We start from the raw sequence: 13,676 nt of genomic DNA, 5'->3' as shown, positions 1-13,676 counted from the left end.
GGGAAGGGAAGGGAAGAGAAGAGAAGAGAAGAGAAGAGAAGAGAAGAGAAGAGAAGAGAAGAGAAGAGAAGAGAAGAGAAGAGAAGAGAAGAGAAGAGAGAAAAGAAAAGAAAAGAAAAGAAAAGAAAAGAAAAGAAAAGAAAAGAAAAGAAAAGAAAAGAAAAAAGTAAAGAAAAGGAACAAAAGCTAAGGGGGCAGAGGAGGGAAGTAGGGATAATTAGGGATAAAATATAATGATACACATGTATGAGAGTAAAAAATGCATCACAATTAAATTCATTGCTTTATATATGAACTAAAAATGTTTAAAGGTTTAAAAGAACTATTTACAATTTTAACAATGCAGAAATAAAGTCTTATTAAAAGAACCTGGAAGTTTGAAAGAGCAAGACAGACCTGTAACAAGATGGCCATATCATAAAAATTGACAAGATGAGATTATAATGTTAGAAAACCTAAAGACCAAAAAAAAAGAACCTGTGATGAACCCACAGTACAGGGAAAAGCATAATCTCTTTTCAAAGAATTTGAGTCTAAAAAGAATTTGGAAGGAATGTGTAACCAAGGTTCAATGTTGGATTTAAGGTATGAATGAGAATTAAATGGTCTTAACCAAATCTTAAGCAATGTCAAGAAAATAATCTAAGGCAGTTCTCAACCCTCCGAGTTCTACGACCCTTTCATACAATCCTTCATGTTGTAGTGACCCCAATAATGAATTTACTACATTGCTACCTCATAAGTCTAATTTTGCTGCTGTTATGAATTGTCATAATGTAAATATCTGATATGAGATCTCCAAAGGTATCATGACCCATAGGGTAAAGGCCACTGATATAAGGGATAGGGTTGTATCTCAGTGATAGAGCACTTGGCTTTATTACATGTTCAAATTATGTTCAAAGCATGGGTCAGTCCCCAGGGCTGTTAAAAAAAAAAAGTAAAAATCAGCTAAAGATAAACATCTTAGTTATCTTTACAACTAGATATTGTACAGCAATATAAATTGCTTTAATGAGAAAAGATAAGTTACAAAGAGAATAGCTATTTATATGTGATTGACACATCTACATGAAATGTGCAAGGCAAGGGTGTAGATTAGACTACCTGACTATGAAACTAGGTCACTGAAAGAATGTGATATTAGCAAATTATTTAATCCTTTGTACCTTAATTTCTACTCTTCTAGGTGGATATAATGATGCCATTCAAGTTTTTGTTTTTAGGGGTAATTATATAAAATTAATTTGTGTAAACCACTTAGAATACTGTTTGATACACACAGAGAATACTCCTTGTGTTTGAGGTTATTACAATGCTCCAAACTTCTTCCCCATCAACTCCTAGCCCCACACCTGCTGGAAGGATGTGATAATTGACAGAAGCCAGATATGAGGTATAAAGCAAGAGCAAAGGACAAAGAATAGCTTCTATGTTCATGATGACAGTGTACTTCATGATGCTCTGTCCTTTTCAAACGAACATTAAAAAACCATTGTGTGATACCATCTAACAGGCTTCAAACTTCTCTCCACAGTGTTTCAAGCCTTTTTATTGAAGACAGCTATTTTTTTCTCAGATAATTTAGATTCCCTCCATCTCCTCCTCCCTGTTCCTCCCAATATACCCTCCCATCCAGGTCCACATATACATACACATGTATGTATGTATGTATGTATGTATGTATGTGTATATGTATGTACGTATGTATGTATGGATGGATGGATGTTTGGATGGATGGATGGATATATTTATGTCAGATATATCAGATATACTCCTGTGTTTTATTAAAAAACAAACAAGCTTCTAAGGCATAATAATAAAATATAATATTTTTTAAAACCCAAAACTAACAATCAGAACAGGACAAAACAAACAGAAGGAAAAGAGCCCCCCAAAAGGTACAAGAAATAGATATAGATACAGAGACCACCCCTCCCACCCCCAATTCACACACCCAGGAAACCAATCAAAACACTAATCTCTGCTTAGACCTGACCCCATTTTAACTGGATATTTTCTTGATATCTAGATTTTTATTTCCTTACATATTGTGAATATTAGCCCTCTATTGGATGTATAGTTGTTCTTTTCCCATCCTGTAGGCTGCAACTTTATCCAAATGATTGTGTTCTTTGCTGTGTAAATTCTTTTCATTTTCAGAAGTCACATTTATTGATTTGTTGACCTTAGTGTCTGTGTTAACAGTGTTCTGTTCAAACAGTTCTTTTATGTGCCAATGAGTTCAAGGCTATTCTCCACTTTCTTAGCTATCAGTTTCAGTGTTTTGGGCTTTATGTTGAGGTCTTTGATCCATTTAAAGTTGGGTTTTGTGCAGTGTGATAAGATCTTCTTACATTCATCTATCCAGGTGGAACACCACCATCTGTTGAAGGTACTCTTTTTAATCCAGTGTGTATTTCTGACTTTCTTATCCACAGATAAATATGGATCTATTTGGATTCATCTACATGCATCTATCTAGTTGGAACACCACCATTTGCTGAAGCTGCTCTCTTTAGTACAGTGTGTAGGTCTGACTTTCTTATCCAAAATCAGGTAGTCACAATGTGTGGGTCTTAAATTTGATTTCATTGACATGTCAGGTTTTGTGCCAATACCATACTGGTTTTGTTACTGGAGTTTTGTAATACAATTTGAATTGAGGTAAGGTTGTAACTCCAGTAGTTCTTTTATTACTCAGGATAGTTTTACCTACCCTGGTTGTGTGTGTGTGTGTGTGTGTGTGTGTGTGTGTGTGTGTGTGTGTGTGTGTTTCTATATAAAGCTGAAATTTGTTCTTTCAAGATCTGTGATGAATTTTGTTGGAGATTGCATTGAATCAGTGGATTGCTTTTAACATGGCCATTTTTACTATATTAACCATACTGTTCCATGAGCATGGGAGATCATTCCATCTTCTGATATCTTCTTCAATTTCTTTATTCAATGTCTTAAGTTTCTATCACACAAATTTTTCACTTGCTTAATTAGAGTTACTGCAAGATGCTTTATATTATGTAAGGCTATTGTGGAAAGTGTGTCTCCTTGATTTCTTTTTTAGTCTGTTTGTTGTTTGTATATAGGAAGGATGTTGAGTGTTTGTGTGTGTGTTTGTATGTGTCTGTGTGTATCTGTGTGTGTGTGTGTGTGTGTGTGTGTGTGTGTGAGAGAGAGAGAGAGAGAGAGAGAGAGAGAGAGAGAGAGAGAGAGAGAGAGAGAGAGTTAATTTTGTATGTAGCTACTTTGAAAAGATTCAGCTCTTTTGACCAATTGAAGGAGTATCCCAGCACAATTTTAGGGTCATTTATGTACTTGATCATATAGTCTGCAAAAGATAATTTGACATCCTTCTTTCCAACTTGTATTCTCTTGATTTCCTTCAATTGTCTAATTCCTCTAGCTAAGACTTTGTTAAATAGATATAAATAGAGTGGGAAACTTCTTCTTGTTCCTGAATTTAGTGGAATTGTTTTGTGTTTTGTTCTATTTAAGTTGATGTTGCCTATGGAATTGCTGAAAACTGCCTTTATTATGTTGAGGTGTGTTCCCTGTATCCCTCAACACTCTAGGACTTTAATTTTGAAGGGGAGTTGGATTTTGTCAAAGGCCCCTCTGTTTCTAATGAGATGATCATACGGTTTTGTCTTTCAGTTTGTTTATATGTTAGATTAGACTTGTGTTTTTAACAATTCCTGAATCTCTGGGATTAAGCTTCTTTAATCATGGTGGATGATCTTTTTGATAACTTCTTAGATTCTATTTGCAAGTATTTTACTGAGTGATTATCTCTGCCAATGGGGGTCCTTAGCTGGTTTGTACTGGTTGTACTTATATGCAATTCTCTGGGGAAAATTTAGTTATGGCAGAAGGTGTTCAAATTCAGTGTGGAGGAAGAGCTGAGATCACATATTAGTGGAAATGTGGCTGGAAATGTTTTCTGAAGTGTAACATGAAAGCCCTTGTCAGAACTCTTAGTAGCTGGGTCATTATCTCAGTGTGATAGCATTACAAAAGATTTCTGTCCCCATCTTTGTGCTTTTTTGAATTTAAAATTTTTCCATGACTAAATTGTGTTTATAACAAGAAAAGAAACAATTATATACCTTAAGAAGTTGAAAAGATCAACATGCAAACATTTTACATACAATTAACACCACTCTAAAGTAAGGAAACACACACAGGTAACCATGTTTAGTGAAAGTATCCAAATAAACAAAACTGCATCAGCAACCGCTCCTCAGTGATAAATATTGTTCTGCCATTTTTGTTCTTCTCTACCTTTATAATAACGAACATGTGGTACTTCCATGAGAATACTAATTAATTTTATTTGAGCCTAAAAATGCAAGCAAATTTACCTTAGCTGCTTGAAAAACAAGGCTTTGTTTTTCTTGTTGCCTAAAATAAGACTATAAATTTACTGGAAAATCATTTCCTGATTAAACTGTAAATGAAGAGAATGCAAGCAGGAGAAGGGAAGGCTGTCACTGGATGAGAGGGCGGCAAGGATTCCAACCTCTTCTAGGTTTTTAGAACTGCCCAGCAACCCTTTGAGTTGTCTCTCGACAGCTCCTTTTCCAACACTCTATGTGGCTATTCTAAGCCCTCACATACTCATCAAGATCCCGTCCTTCACCCTCTGCAGATGACCTTGGTACCTGCTTCACCAAAATCAGACGTCATACACTGTAAAATTCCTTTCCTTCTCTAAGGCATATCTCCAAGCTCACCCAAATCTTACATATTTTTTTCAATTTCTTTCTTACTGGGATTTAAAGCATGTAAAGTAATGGGATTTGTTATAGAATTTTCATACATCCTTTGCTTTCATTCACTCTCTTCCTTGACTTCCTTCTGATGTCCCTCTCGGGCTCTTTCCTCCCTCAGGATCTCTCTTCTGCTTTCATGTCACTTGGAGATCATTTTTTCTCCTTTTATTACCCTCACTCCTGACATTAAAGATTTTTTTTTGTTCCTGTTTGGCTATTGACACATAGAGACACACACACACTATGTATATACACACATACACACACACATACATACACACACACACACATACACATAGACACACACACACACACATACACACACACACACACACACACACACACACGCACACCAGTTGTCTTTGAGACTGGCTTATGTTGCTTAATGCAGGTTTCACGATCTCCTTCTTCCTTTTAGATGAGTGAAGCCCCACATTATCTTTATTAATTCATCTGTTGATAGAACTCCAGACTGGTTGTATTTATTAGCTATTGTGAATAGTACAGAAATAAAGATGAGCTTTGAAATATCCCTAATATAAGAGTCCATTGGATACACATGAACAGTTAGGTATTTTAAAAAGTGCTCAGCATCCTTAGCCATCAAATTCAAACTATTCTTATTCTAGTCAGGATGATGATCACCAAGGAAAAAATGAATACAAGATGCTATCAAGCTATTAAGAATAAGGATATTCTGAGTTTTGCAGGTAAATGAATAGAACTAGAAAATATCATCCTGAGTGATGTAACTCAGACCCAAAAAGACTGCACTCACTAGACCCAAAAGTATGTACTCACTAATAAGTGCATATTAGCAACAACAACAACAAAGTATAGATGACCCAGGATACAATCCATAGAACTCAAGAAGGTTAACAAGCTGAAGGGCCCAAGTAAGGATGCTTCAATTCCACTTGAGAGAGAGAAAAGAAAAAAAAAATCACAGGGGGCAGAGGAAGACCTTGGTAGGAGAGCAACAAAAAGGGGAAAGAGGAAACATGATCAGGTATTGGAGGAGGGAACAGGAGAAAAGCCCCGAGGACCAGCAGAATGAATGGAAACAGCAACCTTTGGGAGGTTGGGGCGGGCGGGGGGACCTTCTAGAATGTACCAGAGACCTGGAATGTGAGAAACTCTCAGGACTCAAAGGAGGGACCTTAGATGAAATGCCTTACAGTGAGGAGAGGGAACTTGTAGAGTTTACCTCCAGTAGAAAGATAGGGCATCAGGTGGAGGGATGCAGTTGACATCCCACAACCAAAATCTCTGACCCAGAACTGTTCCTGTCTAAAAGAACTGCAAGGACAAAAATGGAGAAGAAACTGAGGGAAAGGCAGTCCAGTGACCAGCCCAACTTGGGATCAATCTCAAGGGGAGGCTCCAAAGCCTGACACTATTATTGATGGTATGGTGTACTTACAGACAGGAAGGAGCCTAACATGGCTGCCCTCCAAGAAACCCAGCAAGCAGCTGACTGAGACAGAAGCAGATACTCACACCCAACCAATGGACTGAAGTCAGAAACCCCTGTGGTTAAATTAGGAAAAATCTACAAGTTATGGAGGAAGGCTACCCCATAGGAAGACCAGCAGTCTCAACTAACCTGGCCCCCAAGATCTCTCAGACACTGAGCCACCAACCAGGCAGCACACACTAGCTGGTATGAGGCCCCTCCAGCACATACACATCAAAGGACTGCCTGGTCTGGCCTCAGTGAGAGAAGATGCACCTAACCCTTGAGAGACTTGAGGCCCCAGGGAGTGGGGAGGTCAGAAGGGGTATGGGGACATCCCTTTTAAGATGGGGGAGGGGGAATGAGATGAGGAACTATAGGAGGGCACACCAGGAGCTGGGTAATGACTAGACTGAAAAAAAAAAAAAAGATTACAGATAATTTTTAAAAATGTTATCAAGAGTTCTGGATACAATTCACAGACCAAATGAAGCTCGGGAAGAAGAAAGACCAAAGATGGATACTTCAGTCCTTAGAAGGGGAACAATATACCCATGGAAGGAGATACAGAGACAAAGTGTGGTGATGAGACTGAAGGAAAGACCTTCCAGAGACTGCCCCACATGGGGATCCATCCCATATACAGTCACAAAACCCAGACACTATTGTGGATACCAACAAGTGCTTGCTGACAGAAGCCTAATATAGATGTCTCCTGAGAAGCTCTGCCAGTGCCTGACAAATACAGAGGTGGATGCTCTCAGACTGAGCACACAGTCCCGAATGGAGGAGATAGAGAAAGGACCCAAGGAGCTGAAGGAGCTTCCAGCCCCATTGGAGGAACAACAATATGAACTAACCAGTACCCCTAGAGCTCCCAGGGACTAAACACCAACCAAAGAGTACACATGGAGAAATCCATGGCTCCAGCTACATATGTAGCAGAGGATGGTCTTATTGGATATCAGTGGGAGGAGAGGCCCTTGGTCCTGAGAAGGCTCAATACTGTAGGGTAATGCCAGGACAGGGAAGCAGGAGTGGGTGGGTTGATAAGCAAGGAGGGGGCAAAGGGGGGAGCGGGGGGGATGTGATAAGGCATTTTCGGAGGGGAAATCAGGAAAGGGGATAACATTTGAGATGTAAGTAAAGAAAATAATAATAATAAAAAAGAATGTTGGGAGCTTATTCATTGTTGATAAAAACTATATAAAAATAGTCGGCAATCATTGGGAAGAGAGGCCCCTTGGTCTTGCAAACTTTATATGCCCCATACAGGGGAACACCAGGGCAAAGAAGTGGGAGTGAGTGGGTAGGGGAGCAGGGCCAGGGGCAGATATAGGGGACATTCAGGATAGCATTTGATATATAAATGAAGAAAATATCTAATAAAGTAATTTTTAAAAACTATATTAAAAAATACGAACTAGCTGGGCGTGGTGGCACATGCCTTTAATCCCAGCACTCAGGAGGTAGAGGCAGGCGGATTTCTAAGTTTGAGGCCAGCCTGGTCTACAAAGTGAGTTCCAGAACAGCCAGGACTATACAGAGAAACCCTGTCTTGAAAACAAACAAACAAACAAACAAAAAGCCATATATATATATATATATGTGTGTGTGTGTGTGTGTGTGTGTGTGTGTGTGTGTGTGTGTGTGTGTGTACATACATATGAACTGATTCAACCAATATGGAAACTAGTAAGGAGATTTAATAAAACAAAAACAAAAACAGGATCATCACATTATAGAGGAATTTTAATCCAGCAACATAGCTGCTTTGGCAAGGAATTACATTCAAAGACTTTCTAGGTCTATATGATCTAGCTGGAATGCAAACACTAAAGGTAAGGTAAGGGTGTTGAAGGAAGCACCGATGTTTAAAAGCGATGTCTAATGAGGGGCAGACAAAGTGACAAATCAGAGAAAGATTTGACAAAATGAGTCAGGGAGAGGATACGCCCAACTCTCACAAGAAGAGCACAAGTAAAAGAGGCTACTTAAGAGCAGAGCAGGGAAACAGAAGGAGCTAGCTAAACGCAGGTAGTTTGGGTGTGTGGAGGGGCAGTTTTATTGGGAAGGTTTTACAGACAAAGTTGCAAAGAGAATAAGCTAGACAAAAATGAAGACAGAACAAGCCAGAGAATGAGAAGGAGTCACAGAGGCCAAGCAAAGCCAGTCAGGCAGAAGCCAAGAGAAGCTGAATCGAATCAGTCAGCTTGGAAGAAGCCTCCAGACCTCGCCTAGGCCTAGGGACAGTTAAAACAGAGAAGAAATAGTCTGCATTTACCCCCAAGCCGTGTATCCACACAGCTTGGGTATGGCTCTCATCCTGTAAAAGTGACATTTACATCACATGACCAAACGATGTCATATCTTAAGCTATTAAACCAAGTATTTATATTTCAGGAAGAGAGACACACACTTCTTTCTTTCCAACAGCAATGTCTTTTGTGCACAAGGCTCCACTTTTTAACCTTCCCTGATTATTACTTTAGTTTCTTCCTCCACACTGACACCCATTCTCTAAGGTATCTTGGAGTGCTACTTCCTTTCATGGCTCTGTCTCCTCTACTTCCCTCCTTTCTCTGTCTTCTAGCTTCTCCTTTTCTTCCAGCAAAAAGCATTTGACATTGCCTTGGCATATATATACTGGTATTACAAAGGTGTTCTCAGACATTCCAACAGCTTCTACCTGTAAGTTCTTGATATTCTGGAAAATTCTTGTGTTATGATATGTTCCTTTCCTCCGTGCAAAAAGCTTAGACTAATGACTATTAAGAGCCAGGACTATTGCCCCTAGGGGAATTGTAGCAATGGTTTCTATGTCACATGTGCATCAGTAGATGGCAGAGAGGAGAGAGGATATGTTATGCTCAGTGTTCTGACCTGTGGACATCTGGATGGCTTAATAGCCTAACAATTCATGAAAAAGAAAGTGGCCTGCAATGAAACCAGTACAGTGCCACTCAGACCCAGACGAGATCCCAGGACAGGAACAAGCCAGAGACTACAAGAATCCCACCTGAGACCTCAATCCCTGGACAGGAATGAGCCTAAGACAGAGAACCCTCAAATGGTGCCACTCAGGCACTACCAGGTAAAGAATAAAGCTCCCCAAACAACCCTCAGATTAGCTCTGGGGCCTGGGCAGGGAGTTAGCCTGAGATGACCACCAGCTCGGTGCCACACAGATCTGGAGGGATAGACCATGCCTGAGATGACCCCTGCCCAGTACCATATGTCCTGAGACCACTCCTGAGATGACTCCCAGACATTCAGAGACCCTAGGTGCCACCAAGAGGACTAAATAAGCAGTGGAGAAATAGAAGAGAAAGAGAAAGAGAAGGATATGGGCACAATGAAGAGGGGCAGAACTGGAGACCTGAAGGTAATGAGGAACAGTCTGATGTGAGTAGTCAGAGATGCCACCTCGAACCCATGGTGGGGTCCTTGCCTGTACCACAACTGGTGGGTGTAGGGGAAGGCATGTCTGGGTCTGTTACTACTAAAGACCAGGTGGTCTGGGCTGCTGCTCACGGACATGTTGATGCCTGAGAGCTGTGTGGGAGATCTGGCACTGGGCATATAAGAGCAGGAGAGTTGACCCTGCCCCTAGCCAGCTGTAGTACTCAGGAGAGCAGCCCCACATATTGTGGAAGCTGTAGATGAGACAGCACAGAAGATGTTAGCATGGGAGAGCCCTACTACTCCTCTCCTGTGTGGTGGCATGGACAAAGGAAAGAAACCCTCTGCCCTTCTCACTCCACACTATCGACAGCAGGTGGGAAACCAAGCCCCAGGAACATGAGAGCAAGAGAGATGGCCCTGCCCCTCACCACCTACAACACTTGGCAGAGCATGCCCTACCACTCATTTGAGTGCCACATTGAGCTAACTTCTGATGGGGCATAAGCAAGCCAACTCTGAGAGCATGAGTCTGGGAGAGCTGTCCTCATCACTTGACATGGATAATGAAGAGATGCCCCCTCCCATTGTCACTTATCATCTACAGTAGGCAGGAGAGCTGGACCCAAGGTCATCAGAGTAGGAGAGCTGGTCCTGCATATTCCCTGGTCAGCAGAGTAGAGCTGGCCCTGGGCATGGAGATTGCAGTTGAGTTGGAGTGCAAGAGAGCCAGGCCTACTCTTGGCAGCTGGGCTGTGACAAGAAATGAGGGAGAAATGCCCTTCTCCCCTCCTTTGCCACCTCTATGGCAGGCAATAGAGCTAGCACTGGGATCATTGCAATGGGAGAAATGGCCATGTAATTCACACTTGGAAGAGCAGGCCCTGCATCTCACCTGGGCAGCCGAGTAGAGCTGGTTGCAGGGGTTGTGAGTGAGATGGCCTCAAGGGTGTGAAGGTAGCAGAGTCAGTAAACTGACTAGCTCAGTCCACTGATCCAGGCTTTGAATTGGCACACCCCAATATCCATCCCATTAATGAATTGCTAGAGTGCATAAAGGGGCCCATCCTACAGATTCAAAACTACATGACACATAGCAACAACAGGATACCTGAGTGAGTCCCAATGAGGTTCCAGTATTTATAGAGTAACAGAGACCAGAGGCCTCATACTAGACTAACAAGTCATTGCAATTAACATTCACAAGCAAAGCAGTGTGGGTAAAGGGTATACTGTGGGATACACTGTGACAGGACTATAGCTTCCACAATGAGATTATTTTTCTCTGTTGAGTGGAATACGCAAGGGTGGAAGGCAGATATGAGGAAGGGGAGGATGAGTAGGATTGGGGTGCATGATGTGAAATTCACAAGGAACAAAGAAGAAAAAGGAGGAGGAGGAGGAGGAGGAGGAGGAGGAAGAGGAGGAAGANAAGAAGAAGAAGAAGAAGAAGAAGAAGAAGAAGAAGAAGAAGAAGAAGAAGAAGAAGAAGAAGAAGAAGAAGAAGAAGAAGAAGAAGAAGAAGAAGATGATGATATTTTAGTTTTTAACTAGTTAAAAAAAAAGTCAGGACTGACATGATTCATAAAACAGGAGATTACCTGTAATAGCTTAAAGATAAATCATGTGCTTAGGATTAAATGACTTTGCTTTATTAAATCTTCATATCAGCTGATATGTTAGCTTCTGCTTCAGACTGGTGCAAAGAACAAAGGGGTACTAAGAAGAAATCAATCAGTTCAGGAATGTCTATAAGCTAAAACTATTCCATGACATGCCTTATTGTAGAAGGACAAAAATAAAAGCTAATAGCTGGAATAAAAGTTACTGCATGAACACCCCCTCCTTCCAAGGCTCAGAGATTATTATTGAAGAGGAAACTGATCTCTGTGAGATCCAGAAGTGGTGGAGGACGTGTTTTTCAGTCCCAGCAGGACAGTTACACCTATGAACTCACACAGCAGTTATGACAATACATGCCTAAGACTAAGGCAAGCTCAAGCCAGAAAAACATCCCAGTGTGGTGGATGTGAAGTCCCCACCATAGCTAAGGAGCTATTGTGACTGATACCTTCTGAGAGAGCAAAAGTCCATTTCATTAAAGGCGTTGATTCCGGTAGGTTGACCATGACATACATTCACAAGTATACGGACAGCACCAACTGGACTTGATTTGAGGAAAAGAAGAAGAATACACAACATTGCATAGGTAGGGGAGTGGGTAGGTCTGAGAGGAGCTAAAGAAGAAAGGTGACTATGATCAGAATACATTGTACAAAATTCTTGAAGAACTAATAAAAAGGAAGAAAGTTACTCGATAAAAGACAGGTTTCTGAATCTCCTTGGTGAAAATCAATCACTTGGGAAAATTACTAGAACCCCTGAAGATAGAAAATGATAACATATAAATAAATAAACTGTAGACAAAGTTTTTTTATTCATATTGATTACCTGTCTTTAATCTAAAGTTATTTGGAAAATGAAAAATAAGAAAATATTATTTTGCACAGCTCAGTGGATACTTGGTTTGGCCTGTTAGTTCATTAACCAAAAATACACAATAGTTATTTTATATAATAACTCAGTAGATATATGACTCTTTACAAACAGACATTTTTCAATGAATGTCAACGATCTTGCTGAATATCTCGAAGGAACACTAACAGAGCATATAAAAGCCATTAACACATAAATCCAGCATTCAGGGCAGGCCAATAAATCTGCAAATGTTTTTCTGTCTGACTTAAATAATTCTTTGTTAGCTATCTCAAGAGATAAGAAAGTTAATCTCCACATTGCAGCCATAGTGAGGCCATATAGTATGTCAGGTTTTGTCTTCTGCACTCACTTGCCCCCTCCCTGACTCCCTTTCCCATACAGGGGAAATTCCAAGTGCATGTAGAGACATTCAGAATCCTACAGGATGTTATTCCCCACTACCTCCCCCTTCATCTGCAACTATCATTTTCCTCCAACTCCTGATACCCTACCTCCTTCACATACTTAGCAGATATGCACCTTATTTTAAATGTTCTTTTCCCAAGACAATTTTCTCATCTGTTTAAAAATGATACCTTTCTTTCTTCTGTCAGAAGTGTCATCTTTTCTAAGTCTTCTTATACTTCTTAAATTCATTCCCTAATTCTACCATATTTTTTCCATTGCATTTATCATTATCTGGCATACTCTAGTTTTTTTTTTTTTCTCACCTCATTTCCTAATGCCTGGAGTTTAACTCCCTGTTGTACATTTACATATAGAAAAGTGCTTAATACAAAGCATGGTGGTTCGTGTCCAGCAAGATCAAGACTCAAGGTCATTCTTCACTATAGAGTTTAAAGGTAGCATGAGCTATAATGATTCGCTACCTCACACCTCTGCCTATAAAAGAAAAGAAAATATCCAGAATATATTAGGGTCTAAATAAATGTTTACCAAATGACCAGCTAATAAAAACTAAATAGGATAAGACCACCAAACTAGGCTAATGGGGTCTGCATTTTATCTCACTGTACTTTGTAGGATGAAGAAGGTGGCCAAAGGAATTTTAAGAGGAAAAAAATAACAAAGCACCCCCCATACATGAGAATTACAGGAGGCAAATCAGAGGAAAAGCATAAACACATTCTACAGTTCAATGTCGAAGAGACAGGAGTTTATAGAATGCCTTCTGTTAAATTCAGGTATAAATCTCCTTAATCATTATTAGTGACACCTTCACTAACACTTTGGGATTTCTGTATCATATTTCTTTCCTTTATCAGGTGAAATTCAGCAGAATCAGTTACAGACTATCTTCTCTTTACCATTATAAAATGTACCTTACCATTCTTAGCAATATGCTTCTTGTATTTGAGTCCAGTATTTCTAATATTAGTACAGCCAGCCATATTCTCTTTTTTTTTTGCTGTTGCTATTCATGAATATTTTTATGAATTTTCCAATATATTTATGGTTAATCACTGTGCATTTATCCTTTTCACTTTTCTCATTTATTTTCCACATATTAGACTATTTGATGTTATACTAACACAAAGTTGCCAATG

General features: G+C 39.9%; 1 protein-coding gene and 1 non-coding gene across 9 annotated transcripts in view; one reads left to right on the top strand and one right to left on the bottom strand.

Annotated features, from left to right (window-relative positions):
- Window positions 1-13,676, bottom strand: part of Dlg2 (discs large MAGUK scaffold protein 2) — a 1,883,913-nt gene that overhangs the window by 1,582,064 nt on the left and 288,173 nt on the right. The window lies entirely within an intron of this gene.
- Window positions 9,015-9,146, top strand: LOC115062937. The gene has a single exon (XR_003842843.1). It is a non-coding gene; the product is annotated as a small nucleolar RNA SNORA17 (small nucleolar RNA).

Source organism: Mus pahari, chromosome 1, assembly GCF_900095145.1.
Source record: "Mus pahari chromosome 1, PAHARI_EIJ_v1.1, whole genome shotgun sequence".
Classification (NCBI taxonomy): Eukaryota; Metazoa; Chordata; class Mammalia; order Rodentia; family Muridae; genus Mus; species Mus pahari.
This window is presented reverse-complemented; position numbering and strand designations above follow the sequence as displayed.